The sequence below is a fragment of the Chiloscyllium plagiosum genome, unplaced genomic scaffold, assembly GCF_037043375.1.
Source record: "Chiloscyllium plagiosum isolate Xiang-an unplaced genomic scaffold, Cpla_swu_hap1 HiC_scaffold_27, whole genome shotgun sequence".
Taxonomy (NCBI): domain Eukaryota; kingdom Metazoa; phylum Chordata; class Chondrichthyes; order Orectolobiformes; family Hemiscylliidae; genus Chiloscyllium; species Chiloscyllium plagiosum.
In genome coordinates, this window is record NW_028270165.1 from 71224475 (window position 1) to 71240649 (window position 16175).

Genomic DNA, 16175 nt, shown 5'->3' on the forward strand with positions numbered 1-16175 from the left:
GGCGGTAGTGGAGGGAGTGGAAGCCTGTGGATGCTGTGCAAATCAAATGGACTGTTTTTTCTTGGTTGGTGTCAAGATTCTTGAGTATTGTTGGGGCTGCACACAGTCAGGCAGGTATAGAGTATGCCATCAAATTCCTAAATTGTACCTTGTAAATGTGGGCACTCCTTGGGCAGTCAGGAAGTACGTTACTCGCCACAATAATCCGAGCCTCTGACCTGCTCTTGTACCCATTCCGTTTATGTGGTGAGTCATGTTAAGTTATTTGTCATTAAATCCCCCAGGGTGTTGACACTGGGTCATCCAGTGATGATAACATCATTTTAAAGGAAAATCTATCATATTTTCTTCATGTTTCCTTTTATTGTGATTTAAGCTGACCTTTCACCTCTGCACATCATGCTTGTTATTTTTCACTTGCTTCCAGTTCTTCTTCAACAGGTTCCCAACATACTGCCCACTGCAAGTATTATTAAAGTATCTCTATACTTTCCTTTCTCTCTATCATTTTTCTGATTTGCAAATATACACTTCCTTCACCCCCATCCGTATATCCAATTGTCTTCACTGCTGACCATCTTTAACTTTAGCTGCTCCACACTTTCTGATGTATTTTGTTCGCATCTCCCATATCTCGGCTTTTGGGGCACAGAATTAGTAACAAAGATACTTCAAAACCAACATATTGGAGCTCCCAATCTATGCAGGTTTTAGTACACGCTGTCAAGCTGTTTGTGACACTGTGCCTTCATTGCACAGAGGTAGGTAGCGGTGTCATTAATTCTGGTGTCTTTGACAGTCAGGGTACTGGTTTTGTAATCTCCACTGATTGAAGCGGTGATCCTCTTAGGCTGATCATCATCTCTTTTAGCCATCACCAGATACTGGGGTGGCTGATCAGGGAGCTGTCTATACCAATGCACGTTGGTAGTTGTTCTTGCAAAAGAGCAATTCATGGACACAATGCCCATTTCACGAACAACCATCCAACGGGGGAGTTGCTTCACTTCACCTTCTCCGGTCACCTCCGTGGCCATCAGAGTGGAAAACATCAGGAGGATTCTGAAAATTTGGAACATTATCAAATTGCAAGAACAGTGGTGAAAGAAATTGTGCACGTATCTTTAGTGAGGAATCAGAGAGAAATTTTATTTTTATAAGAGTACATACCTGGAATAATGCATGCTTTATGTCTAACTCAGAACCGCCTTCCTGTTAAAGTTGCAGAAGAAGCTGAGTCTTGCTTTTTGTTTCTGTAATACGCCTCTCATAATCACAGTTGCTCACAATGTCTGGAAGGTCACTCCTCCTCCAGCCCTCATTTTCAATATTGATCACAGATCCGCACTGCCCTCTAGTGGCCTGTACACATAATTGAACAATTCACTCATTATCGTTCACTGGATACTGCTTAATGAAAACAGGTCTGCCCTCCTTCCCGGGAGAACATGTGAAGAGGTGAGATCCTGCATTTCAAATTCGTTTGCACCATCCAATGATTTCCGACTGTGTTCCTCCTGCATTGTAACCAAAGCTTTCTTCCACACAGCGATTACTCTCAGAGAAATGTCCCCACATTCATCCTGAAATACCGGTGTGTACTTGAAATTGTGTGAATCCTCAAACTGATTACACTATGTTTCTGGTAGGTATCATGTGCGAATCCATGATGAAAGGTAGCATCACCTTCATCTACCAGAGAAGGGGGAGCAGGAGGAAATTAGAAACTTTTGGCCAATATCATTGCTGAATGCAGACAACAAGATCCTGTCTGAGGTCATCGCCAAAGAGGTCAGCGAGATCCACCCTGCCATACCAGGTAGAATGACTTCAGGGTGTCTCAGTCCCCTCAGGGATGCAAACGCCTAAACGGAGGACATGGGGTTGGATAACTCGCTCACCAGCCCGGACCAGGAGAAGGCCAATGACGGGATGGATATCGTACACCGACATGCAAGACGTGCTCTCCAAAAATTGATTTCAGGAGGGAATCTGCAAACGGATCTGACTGCTCTGCATCAACATTGTCAGTTACGTCTCAGACAATGGGTGGGAATCAGAAAGCCTCCTGATCAGATCCACTGTCAGGCAGGGCTGTCCCCACTCTCTGGTCTTGCTCGTGTGTTGTATACAGCCCTTTGCTGAGTACCCCAGGAAGAATGTGAGCCTGAGAGGGGTGACTATTGCAGGCAGCGGAGGCCAGCAGGTCAAAGCCTCCCTGTACACGGATGGTGTTTCGTTTCAACTCTCTCTGGAGCCAAGGTAAATCGAGGCAAGAATGGAGGCCATGTTCTTTGGGAATTGGGCCGCCTGATCTTTCATTCCCTTCAGCGTCAGGACAGATAACCGGAAAGTGCTCAGAGTATGCACAAAATGTTGAGGGGAGCGCAGCACCAAAATTAAGCAGGAACTGGTCTTTTGGGAACGCTGCGCCCTCGATATTGTGGGTAAAAACCTGGGCATCAGGCCTGAGGTATCCTCTCTGTTGTTGGACATGGTGCATGTCTGGCCCATTCCCTGAACCTGCTCAGTTTCAGACAACCCAGCCATTTTCCACTTCATCTGGAAGCCTAAGATAGATCGGGTCTGGAGGGACCCCACGTACAAAACTCTGGATAAGGGGTGTAGATACTTACCCAACGTTGCCCTCATCCTGGGAGCCACTTTTGTGTGTGACTGCATCAAGCACTGCGTCGATCCTCGGTACGTAGACACCAAGTGTCAATATGCACTGAGGTTCTGCCTGTCCCCAGTGTTGTGAATGATGTGCCTGGCCTCATAACTGCAGAATTCTCCAAGTCGACGGACCATCCTGTATCATCTGCCCTGCATCAAGAAATTTGCAAAGCGAAACACCTTTGACAACCAGACTATCAAGAAGTGGTCAGCACAAAGCATCCTCGAGACACTGACAGAAAGGTGGATCCTGTCCGGTGGTTCCCTGAGCAGATGCTCACAGTAATTTCGCAAAATGCCTCCTCACCAGAACTTCCTCACAATTACCAAGATATCGCTGGTCTGGTGGCGAGAAGGGACCGAACTCAGATCCTCCATGCACACCCAGTCAGCCCTGCACCAGCGCACAGTGCCTTTGAAGCGAGGGGTTAGACTGTCAGACAATTCCTTCTGGAATGTGACTTTGCAAAGGGAGTCTGGAGGAAGTCCAATTATTTGTGTCAAGGGTCCTCTCGAGCAGCTCTGTGACACAGGGACGCACACCGAAGGACCGTCAGGTCGGTGAAAGATGCTCGTTGATCTGCCCGAAATTTGTTGATGTTCCTGAACAAGGATTTGGCTCCCATTGAGAATTGCAGACTGGCACATCCCAAAGGTCACTTACATGGTCAGGGACGCACTAAAGCTTGGGGCAACTGCCGCAATGGGGAAAGAACACTGTCTGAGGTCTTTCTGCTGAAGGTAAATGGGGGTCTATTCTGTTATTGGATCCTGCTCGTGCCTAAAGTATTAGTATATATTAGTATTGGATGAGTAAGACAAGTGTTGGTTTTCTGGATAGATTCTAAGTTTAATTTCTTTCGTTTTTGTTATTTGATGTGAAACTGTATAGAACTGAACTGCTTTTGTGACAATGCACACAGATAGATTTTTAATGAATAAATTACATTTTTGAAATGAAAAAAAATGTATATTTATTTCTGTTAGGCGTAACATTCCCACAGGAAGATCGACGTTGATAGCTCATTACAGTGAATCACTTTGTTGGGATCTGTCAGAAATCACTCTCCTCCACCTCTCTCACATACACACACACACGCACACTTCATTCATCTCCATCTTCTACTGGGTGCAATGAATTCTTTATGCTGGTGTCTATAAGAAAGTGAAATGTGACGAATTTGGAGTAGAGTTGGAGTCATGGTTAGTGTGGAAACTGGAAGGGTGTAGGGTAAGAGTGTCAGAATAAGGCTATTTTGCCCATCGAATCTGTTCTGCCATTTGATCATGGCTAATATGTTTCTCAAATCCATTCTTCTGCCTTCTCCCTGCAAGCCTGGATTCCCTTATTAACCAAGAATCTATCTATATCTCTCTTAAATACATTCAATGAGTTGGTCTCCACTACTTCTGCAGCAATGAATTCGACAGATTCTCAACCCTCTGGTTGAAGAAATTCCTTCTCATTTCAGGTCTAACGGGTCACTCTATTCAGTTTCTCAGTATTCTGCAAGTTTCAATCAGATTTCCCCATCCTTCCAAACTTCATCAAGAACAGACTCAGAGACTTCAACCACCTCTAACATGACAAGCTATTCATCCTGGGATCTTTATTGGAAACTTTCTCTGAATCACCTCCAAGACCAGCACACCCTTCCTTAGAAGTCAGGTACAAAAATGCTCACAACATTTAAAATGTTGTCTGATCAGAGCCTACACAGCCTCAGTCATGCATCCCTACTCTTGCATTCTGATGCGCTCAAAATGAATGCTGATATTTCATTTTCCTTCGGAACTGCCAACTCATAGAGTCATGCAGTACTGAAACAGTCACTTCAGCTGTGCTGAACAGACATCCCAATCTGACCTAGTCTCACTTATGTGCTTCTAAGCTTAATATTTATGCTTGTGTGTGTGTGCACGCATCTCTGTGCATTTTATATTCATGTGCTTTTGTGTGTGAATCTTTGTGTTTCTATCCGTGTGTTTCTGTCTATCTGTGCGTGTGCCTACATGAGCATGTGTTTCTATGTGTGTCTATCATTGTGCGTTTCTGTCTGTATACTCATTTCTGCACTCAATGCGGGAAACGTAGATGGAGGTTGCTCTCTTCTGCTTGAAATGACATAATGGCACCACCTGCTGGCGGATCGACGCTACTGCACGAGCGATAAATTTTTAATAAGGCATTTTTGTGAGGGATCCTCTTGGGAATTTTCTTGTTGGTTACTTTCTGATTTTCGGGGAATGGAGTTAACTCTAAGGTCCATGGATTAAAAATAAGGAGGCATAATGTAAAACAGAGATTAGTGGAAGCCATTCTGAGGCAGCTAAATTAATGGCATCATTTTTGGCTCTTTGCAGAGCGTGGGAGATAGAGGTATAGAAATGTGATAGTTACAGGAGATTCAGTCGTAAGGGAATAGATGGGTGTTTTTGTGGGTGGAAACAAGAGTCCAGAATGGTGTGCTGGCTGCCTGGTGCTGGGATGCTCGATGTCTCAGAGCAGTTGCAGGACATTCTGGAGGGGAAGGGCAAGTAATCAGTAGCCGTGGTACGCCTTGGTATGAACAACATAGGAAAAAAACTAAGATGAGATTCCAAAAGCAGAATGTATAGAACTAGGAAAAAAGTTGAAATACAGTACCTCAAAGGTACTCACCTCAGGATTACTACCAATGTAATGACGGAGTCAAAATCGAAAAGCAGGATGTATATGATGAACACCTGGCTTAAAAGATTGTGTAAGCAGGAAGTTGTCAGATTGGCCGGGCATTGGGACCGGTTCTGAGGGAGTTGGGACCTGCACAAACTAAAATGATAACACTTGGACTGATGTTTTGGGGGTTTAATTGGTTAGACTAGTTGAGGAGGGTTTAAACTCGTGTGACAAGGGAATGGGTACCAGAGGAGTAGAGCAGCAAATGGAGAAAGTAAGGGAGATTTAGAAGCATAACAAATATGACTAAGGAAAAGAACAGGAAAGGTAACGCTGCTGAAAAGACCAGGGGAGGTGGTCTGAAATCCATATATTTCAACGTGAGAAACATAAGTGGAAGGAATAGGGCCTGTCAAAGCAGGAAGTTGGAAGTTGTGTGTGGAATCTGTGGAGATGAGAGTGGTGTTAAACTGTGGTGCTTCACTCAAGAACACGGGAATATTGTAGAGGAGAAGGCTGAGATACGGGCAATTAGGCTTGAAACGATTGAGGTTAGTAAGGAGGAGATGTTATCAATTGTAGAAGGTGTGAAACTAGATAGGTCCCCTGCGCCTGAAGGGATTTTTCCGAGAATTCTCTAGGAAGCTAGGGGGAGATGGCGGAGCCTGTGGCCTTCATCTTTGATTCGACATTATCTGCAGATTTCAGGCCAGACGAGTGGAGGATTGCAAATGTTGTGCACTTGTTCAAGAAGGGCAGTTGCGATGACATAGCTAATCGTAGACCAGTGAGCCTTATTTCTGTTGTAGGGAAAGGTTTGGAAAGGTTTATAAGAGATAGGATTTATAATCACCCTGCCAGCAACAATTTGACTGGAAAGAGTCAACATGAATTCATCAATGGCAGATTGTATCGCACAAATCTCATTGAGTGTTTTTGAGAAGGTGACCAAGTATGTGGATGAGGGTAGGGCAGTTGATGTGTTGTACATGGCATTCAGTAAAGCTGTTGATACGTTTCCACATGATACGCTATTGGAGAAAATGCGGAGACATGGGAAGGAAGGTGATTTAGCAGTTTGGATTAGAAACTGGCTTTCTGTAAGAAGGCAACGAGTGGTGGTTGATGGAAAATATTCTGCCTGGAGTCCAGTTACTAGTGGTATGCCTCAAGGATCTGTTTTGGGACATTTTATAAACGACGTGAACGCAGGCATAGGTGGATGAGTTAGTATGTTTGCAGATGATACTAAAGTCAGTGGAGTGGGGGTAGTGTGGAATAATGTTGCAGGTTGCAAGGAGACTTGGATAAACTGCAGAATTGGTCTGAAAAGTGGAAAATGGAGTTCAATGCAGATAAATGTTAGGTGACTCACTTTGGGAAGAATAAAAGGAAGGCAGAATATTGGTTCAAAGGAAAGATTCTTGGTAGCGTGGATGTGCAGATTGGTATTGAAAAGCAAAAGGTATTGTGTGCCTTAAAAAGCATTAAGGTAGATATGTCCTCAGGACACGGTGGGATTTACCGCAGAATATTCAGGGAGGCAATTGAACAACATGCTGCTGCATTGACAGACATCCTTGTATGCTCTTTGGACACAGGTATGATCCCAGAGGACTGCAGAATAGACAATGTTGTCCCATTGTTTAAACATAGAACAGGGATAATTTAGGAAATTACACGCCTACGAGCTTCACACAGTGGTAGGGAAATTATTGGAAAACATTATCAGCGATAAGATCTTTACGTATTCAGGACCAATTGGTCTGAATCGTGTAAAATAGCACGGTTTTGTGCAGAGGAGGTTGGGACTCACTAACTTGCTTGATTATTTTGAGAAGGTAATGAAGATAACTAATGAGAGAAATGCAGTTGATGTGGTCTACATGGACTTAATTAAAGCTTTTCTCAAGGTCCCTCATGGCAGGCTGGTGCAAAAGGTAAAGTCACATTGCAATAAGGTGAGCTGGTAAGATGAATACAGAACTGGCTTAGTCATAGGAGACAGAGAGTAGCGGCAGAAGGATGTTTTTCGGAATAGAGACTTGTGGCGAGTGGGGTTGCATATGGATCAATGCTCTGACCTCTGCTGATCGCGGTCTACATAAATGACTTGTAAGAAAACGTGACTGGTCGAACAAGTAACTTTGAGGACCATACGAAGATTGGTTGGAGTTGCAGATAGTAAAGAGGGCTCTCAGAGAATATATCAGAATATAAATCATTTGGAGGCATGGACAGTAAAAAGGCAGATTGAGTTTTATTTGGACAGATGTGAGGCGATGAATTTTGAAAGGTCAAGTACAGGTGGAAATTTAAAAGTGAATGGCAGAACTTGTAGGAGTCTTGATATGCTCAGGAATCTGTGTGTGCAGGTCCACAGATCACTGACGGTGGTAGTTCAGGTAGATAAGGGAGCAAAAAAAGGCCTATGGCGTGCTTGCCTTCATTGGAAATGGCATTGAATATAAGGATAGAAAGATATGCTGCAACGTTATGGAACCTCAGTAAGGCCACGCTTGAAATCTTGATAAAGTTTTGGTCGCACACTACTGGAATAATGAGACCGCAGAGGAGAGGGTGCAGAAAAGGTTTACAATGATGTTGCCTGGTAAGGGGGAGTTTTTTCTAAAAGCATTTTGGGGCATAAGACAAGCTTCCGGCCAGAGCTTCGTCCTGTGATGGACAGTAATTGGGATAAGTGGAGATCCTACACTACACAACCAAGAGTACAGAGCACTTGCAAGCGTTTACCACAGGATAAAAACGAAGCCCAAGAGGGTGGAAAGGAGGTGAAAGGCCTCGGTTGTTTCCATAATCGTAAAGTGAGACTCCTAAAGACACAGTGCGAGATCATTAAAGAAAGGAACTGTGGGAAAAGATGTGATAAAATAAGCTAAGCGATTGGCGTCAGTGAAGGTCGTAAAAGAGACCCCAAGAAGAGCCAGGGAGCTGCAGGAGAGTGCACAGTCTCGACGGGGTTGGGTGTGGAGTTAGTACCTGATCTCTCCAAATAATTTACCTCTATTATGAAGGTAACACAGGAAAAACAGGCGGAGAAGGTCAAGAAGTTATAATTTCGAGAGTTATAGGATCTAACCAGTCGCTGGTGGTAAGGAATGAGCGAATATGCCCTCTTTCTGATCTGTTCCTCTTTCTGATCTGTGTAATTTGTGGGATAGATGGACAGACATTTAGCATTAACCTGTGTAAAGTCAGGATGGAGTGCCAACTTAAGTCTGGGGAAGTTACAGTGGGAGTGATTGACAGAGTGTCAGTTCCAGGAATTCAGTTTGTCTTGGGAATGATTTGGCAGGATGCAAGGTAGGGGAGTGACACCTCTTGTTGTGGGGAAGCTCAATAAACAACAAGAAACTGAGGATTTAAAACATAAATAGCCTGGTATTTTGTCAGACTGCGTGGTCACCACATCCTACTATCATAAGTCACAGCACGAAGCGAAAAGTAAAGTGAATAGTGAAGGAGAAGAGGTTCAGTTAGTAGATACACTTATGACTTAATGGTGCTGGGGAACAAAAACAGAACTGGCAGAGAGACACACAGAAGTATTCAGTCCGGACAGGCTCAGAGACTTGCAAAAGCATGATAAGACAATAAAAGATGTATTTTTGTTTGCATACACTGAAAAGCAGGCCTAGAATATTCCAGGTTATTATCTGAAAGATAGAATCCGAAGAAGGAAATAGAGACGACGGCAGGATAGTGCAGAGAGGAAGTCGGCTAAGGTGCATCAGATTGTGTTGTCGGTAGCATACAGACAGGAGGTCATACGCGTAACACATGAACTACCCATAGGAGGTCACATGGGATACGAAAGTTACAGGCTAAAGTACAAAAACATTGCTATTGGACTTGAACGCGCAAGGATGTGATTAACTTTTGATGTACGTGTCATACATGCCAACTGGTATTTAAGTCAAAGGCAGTAATAAAGCCACAAATTTGTTGCCAATTCCCACATTTGGAGAACCTTTCACGCGGGTTATAATTGATTGTCTATGACCGTGCCCGAGTACAAAGTGAACCAGTACTTGTTCACCATAATAGATGTGTCTACCAGATTTCTGAAGGCAATTCCATAATGGAGTTTCAAGGGGAAATGGGTAGTAAAGGAGTTAGTAGCTTTCTTCACACGGTATGGTCTACCCAAAGAGATTCAGTCGGACCAAGGGTCAAATTTTACTGCCAGGCTGATTAAAGAGGTTATGGATAGTTTAGGTATACAGCACTTTAAATCCAGTGTGGATCATCCTGAATCCCAGCGAGCTTTAGAAAGTTGTCATCAGACCTTGAAGACCATGTTGAGAACATACTTTTAGGATTACCCGAATGATTGGGATAAAGGCAGCCCATTGGTATTGTTTACCATGAGAAATGCCCCAAACGAATCGACTCAGTTTACTCCCTTTGAGTGAATATTCGGTCCTAAAGTGAGAGGCCCTTTGAAATTAATGAAATAAAAATTGACAGGACCAAAGTCGGAGTTCTTGCACTTAGATTCGGTATCGGAGGTGAGGGAGAGATTAAACTGAGGAGATGAGTTAGGTAAACAGCACCTGTAGAGGGCACAGTATAGAATGAAGCAGGTGGCAGATAAAAGCTCTGAGACGCTAAAGTTTTCCTGAGAGGATAACATATTAGTACTGTCACCAGTGATAGGAGATCCCTTCAAAGCCAGGTCTAGTGGTCCCAATCAAATTGAGAAAAAGTTGACTCAGGCGAACTATTGAGTAAAGATGCCAGATAGAAAGAGAGACATACTGCGTTTGTCATGTGAACATGTTTAAACCGTATTACACTGGAGAGAAAGAATTAGAGAAAAGGTGTTAGTTACTGTCCCCCAGAGGGAGGAATCAAATCCAGACGATATGGGTTTTGAAGTCCCTCAAAATACATTAAAAGATGAAGACGTCTTTCGGGCGTGGGATGGGTTAGCAAGCTATCTGTCTCAGGAGCATAGAATGCAGTGCAAAAATGTGTTACTGCAGCACACAGACATATGTAAGAATCAGATGGGGCGGACTAATGCTATTGTACATGAAGTAGACATAGGAAATACTGCTCCAATAAAACAACACCCCTATCAGCTGAATCCTTTCAAAACCAGACAGGTCCAGAAGGGGGTGGAGGCCATGCTCGATGAGAACATCATCGAACCAAGCCAGAGCGAGAGGAGTTCACTGATCCTCTTATTTCCCAATCCGGATGGGACTCAAAAGTTCTGCGTGGATTATCAGAAGGTCAACATCATTACAAATTCGGACTCATATCCAATTCCAAGATTAGAGGATACCATCGAGAAAGTCGGACAAGCCAGTTACATCACCAAGTTGGACATAACGCGTGATTACTGGAAGGTACCTTTGTCAGAGTTGGCGAAAGCAATTTCTGCGTTAGTAACCACAAATGGGCTAGATCAGTTTAAAATAACGCCTTGTGGAATGAAGAACGGGCCCGCCATATTCTAAAGACTCATGAAGAGAGTTGTGGCTGGGTGAACAAACTGTGTAGTCCATTTGGACCATGTAGAGAACTTTAATAAGTCCTGGAAAGATCACATGGTACAGCTGACGGAGCTCTTGGAACGATTATGAGAGGCAGAAGTGGTAATAAACGTAAATAAAATGGAATTCCTAAAAGCAGAGGTGACGATCTTGGGGCATGACATCGGCCATGGAAGGATGACCCCAAGGAATGCAAAGACGAAGACCTCGAAAAGTTTCCACGACCAGCCTCGAAGAAAGAGGTGCTTCGATTCTTGGGCACAGCGGATTCAATCAGACGTTTGTTGCAAACTTCAGCAGCGTAGTGGCACCGTTAACTGATTTGCTCAAGAAGAACACAAGGTTTCGGAGGACAGAACTATTCCAGGAGGCTGTCGACCATTTGAAATCGCTATTAAACACCAAACCAGTTTTAGCTTCACCAAACTTTTCAAAATCTTTTAAACTCAGCATCAATTCTACTGACGTTGGTGTTGGAGCGGTACTCCTGCAAGAACATGCGGTTGGGATTCAACTGCCAGTTGGCTACTTTTCGAAGGAGATCAACATCCACCAGAAGAAATGCGCCAGAATCGAAAAGGAACTATTGGGTTTGCTACTGGCTTTCCAACATTTTAATGTGTATTTCATGATCAATGTGTCCGAGACAGTTGTGTACACTGACCACTACTTGCTTCCATTCTTAGAACGTATTAAATATTAGATAATGAGACTATTTCATTGGAGTCAGATGTAACAGCCATTTAATTAAAAAAATCATACATTTTCCTAGTCAGAAGAACGTCATCACCGATGCGTTATCACGGATTTAACTGATGGAGTTTATATGAGATTTTTCTTCATTTAATGTTTTATATGTATGCAGATATAGGGGAAGAAGTTAAAGTGAACTTATATTAAAGTTACCTGTATGTTAGGGTAATGTGTTTAGAAAGTAAAAAAAAGCCATCTTTTCATTATGATAGTTCATTATAATAGTTCATTTTCTCTTAAGTGGGGAGGTGTGATGAAGATATGGGTGTACTTTAGGAGAGTTAAAAGCAGCAGAACTACATTACTGTTAGTCTGGAGTCACACGTAGGCCAGACTAGGTAAGAATGGCAGTTACCTGCCTGCAAAACATTATTGAATCATATTTTGTTTTTCATTTCCCAGGCAATTGATTCACAGTAATCGTGAGACTCTTAATCCCAGATATTTACTTCTTTCAAATTCCACCGTCTGAAACGGCTGGATTTGAATCCATGTGATCTAAATGTGATCTGGGACTTTCTATTGACAGTTAGTGATAGTGCTACGAGACCATCGCCTCCCCGACTGTGGAGCTGCGTGCTGCTGCCATCCTTCTTACTGAATCCTGAACGATTTTATTTTTCCTCTGTGAGTGCAGTGATTCTCTCCTCTAGCAGAGAATAATAGCTTTGGGTGCAAGACAGTTCACCGATGAGCTGATAATGTCCACATGCATTGGTAAGCAAAGTGCAAGGAATTGGACAAGTACTGGGAGGTCTGGACACTTCTGTCATTCCTTCAAGAGAGTCCACGCATGCATCCATGGACGGTGGAGTGTCAATCCAAGCTATGAATGCAAGTAGAACTACAAATTGGGAAACTACATTCGAGTTGGAAACAACTGCTTGATATACAATTAGGCATACAATGAACGATTAAGGAAGCGATTGCCCAGTGGTATTAATCCAGAAGCCCATGAAATATTCTGGGACCCAGGTCCGAATTCCAACATGGCAGTTCGTGAAATTTCAATGCAGTGAAAGGAAACCTAGTGTTATGGGACCTATTGAAGACCATGAAATAATTTCTGATTTTTGGAAAAAAAACATCTATGTTACCAGATCCCGTTGTTACCTGGTGCAGAGTAGACATTACTCTGGACCCATACCAGCGTGCTTGAGTCTGAACTTCCCTCCGGCAAGGAGCAAACAAAATAATTTTAAGAAAAGGACTCGTGTCTGCGAGGATCATTAGTGATTACTGCAAATCAATGTTGCATCGTCGGAGATTTGAGAAATCCATAAGCCAGTTCCTGTACGGGCAAGAAAACGTGAATCTAACTCAGAAGAGTCTCCAACCAGAATGTGCCATCATTCAAAAGGGCAATGCCGTCGGCATTCCGAAATTAACCTATTCAGAAAGGATCTAAGAGTGAACGCGACTTTGAAAGGAATATCTGAGTATTATGGTCAATTAGACGAAATTTGCAATTTAAAATTGATTTATGTTTGGTTTTATTATTTCAAAGCTTACAGAGTTTCATGAGGAGTGGATACTTCAAACCATTCTTTAACTCAGCTCTGAAGTTACCCCGAGTCCCAGCATAAATACATGGATTAATGCAGGAACTCATAAACTGCAGCAGGTATCCACTTTCCTGCTCAATAAACGCCGACTGGCTTAAAATGAAACCTGAGAAAAAGGTTACATTCGCAATTCACACATAGGTGGTCGTTATTAAAATTAACGAATATGACAGGATGAAGCTGCCCAAAATAGCGAATCGTGAAACCATGGAACTTTTTCATTTTTTCATCTCTCAATCCCTCTGATTTTCTCCACAACTCTGAATCCAGAGTCTTCTGTGGGCTCCATTAGCCACCACAATATGTCTGACAATTAGAATGTTCAGCAACAAAATCAGATTAAATGGAAGATAAGTGGTTAAAATGGTACAAATCAAATCATACGCTGCCCATGCAGGCGACGCATAAAATATTAATTTTATGTCGCAGAACCAGGGTACATAATTAATTATGTAGGTAAATTCAATAATAAAAAAAATCAAGGCACTTTTTATGCAGTTGACTGCAGTCACGATTCCAATGACCAACGATGCTGTTCGTTCCGTGCAGTACTTCATATTCATCTTCTGACGAGCAATGGCCAGAAATCGATCAATGGTAAAAGCAACCATCAACCATGCTGAACAGTCAGTAGCTGTGCAGAGGATTGCATCATGGACACTGCACACTGGAGTGATGAACGAGAAAGTTTCTGAGAAGTTAATTCCAGCAACTCTGTTTAACATTACAGCAGTTACCACGACCAGGAGATCTGCCATCGCCATGAACATCAGGTAATAAATGATACAAATAGAAAGACCGCATTTTCTTTGGGAAAGGATCACAATCACTGTAACGTTAACTGCCAGAGAAACATGTATACATGTATGTAGAAAGCAGAGTAGTAAGAGCGTCTGAGATCAGCAGATAACGAGAACTGTTCTACAAAGTCTTGAATGAAATCAATACGTTTGAGACATGAGCTTGAATTTGAAATTACCAATTAACATTTGGGCAGTTATTTCTACATGCAAACTGTTTGCCTTAGCGCGGCATCGCAGCATAGTGGTGTTTCACAGCACCAAGAAAACGTGTTTGATTCCAGCCTGGGTTGATTGCCTGTGTCGAGTTTGCACATTCTCACGATGTATCGTGGGTTTCCTCCAAGTGCTCCAGTTTCCACCCACAGTCTAAAGATTTGCAGTTTAGTTTGATTGTTTGTGCTATATTATCCCACAATGTCCAGGAAACCTTCGGCTAGGTGGGTTAACCATGATGAATGTGGGTTTTACGGGGATTTGGTGTCTCGGTCTGCCAAGCATCACAGCACACCTAATGAGTCGAATGAGCTCGATCTGCACTGCAAGGAAGTTATGATTCCTGATTTGAATATAAACAGACCATCGGAATATGAATGCAAATTAATATAATGACAAACACCATACAACAAAATGCATCGAAATTTTATGTGTAATCTGAAATGAAGGATTATAAATGCTATAATGGTCATATTGACAAAGTATTATCGAAATGTATTCCTAATGAGAAATAGGAAAATAAAGCAAAAGAAATTTGGAAACGAAAAAGAAAAAAGATCCATTTTTCTGAAGAGTGAAATTTGCTCAATCTTACAATCTACTGCAAAATTATTCCCCATTGGAAAGATCGACGGTCAAAATCAGGAAATGCTCAGAGAATCACATGGAAAATATTGAGTTTGAGAAAATAATGAAGGGATTCTAAAACTGTTAAACTTGCTCTGCTTCCACATCCATGAGCAACTCACGTATAGTTGTATTACTTCATTAAATCATGCGCATTTTAAATTGGGAAGCACGTGCTTATTGGTGTTTAACGTTGCTCAGATCAAAGAATGCAATCAGTTCTGTGTGCAATGTTTCATTCCCACTTACTTAAATGGAAGGCCCAGCAGTCAATTAAAAAGTGAAAACGAGCGTTAACCATGCATAACTGTCAAAATTTGGAACAATTCATGTAAAATCGACACTGCTGGCGTCTACTAAAAAGAAAACTGAACTCAAAATAAATTATAGCATCCTGTCTAACATTGCAGATATTATCATGTCACAACCAAGGAAATCAGCTGATAATGATTAAACTAGAAACATGGAGTGCAATCACTGAATTAGTTAGTTGATCGAGAAAAAAGAGGGATAAAGAAAGAAAGAGAATGACAAAAAATGAGAAAGGGCAAGAGAGAGGAAGAGGGATATTTGAGCGTGTTTAAGAGAGTACAGGACCGTTAGTGGTTCAACGTCCAACCAAATGCCGGACCGTTTTCTACGACACGGTGTTGAGGGCATTGATTAATCTGTGATCCTAAGATAGAAATCATTCCTTACTCCATAAATAATCAATCTGCCATTAAAAGATAAATTATGTTACGTCAGGTCAATAGAATGTTAATGTATTTTAATAAAATTAAACCTGTAGGAGAAACACGGAATGTAAAATAAGTGGAAATCAACACAGCAGCATCGAATAAATGACAAAACGAATGTTGGGTTACATTGCGGACATCACTGATTTGGTATATTACAAATAGAAGTCAGAAGTTTGGAACCTAACAAGGACACAGTTTCTCGCCCACTGAGGTTCAAAAGTGATCACATAGAAAGCCTTATTGTAACATGATTAACTGTTAGAAAAGATGGAGAACAACTTGCTCAAGTTTATCCTCAAATGGAGTAAGTGACTATCAAAAAGCGTTACTCTGAATTTGGAGTGTGATTGTGCAGTGGCACACAATTCTCACTTTGAGCTCTTAAACGAATAATCATCTAGTTTCTTCTGTGTCACCCTGGATGATTGGAAATAACTGACGGGGAGGACTCAAAGAGCGTCCTACCAATTGAACATTCCACGTCACTACCTCCACGCCAAACTAAACAGCTTCAATAAACTAATTAATTGAATTCTGTAAAATTCGTCATTTGTTTCAATCTTCTCAATCAATGAGATATTTACAGTAATTATTCCATCACTTCAGAGGGAATA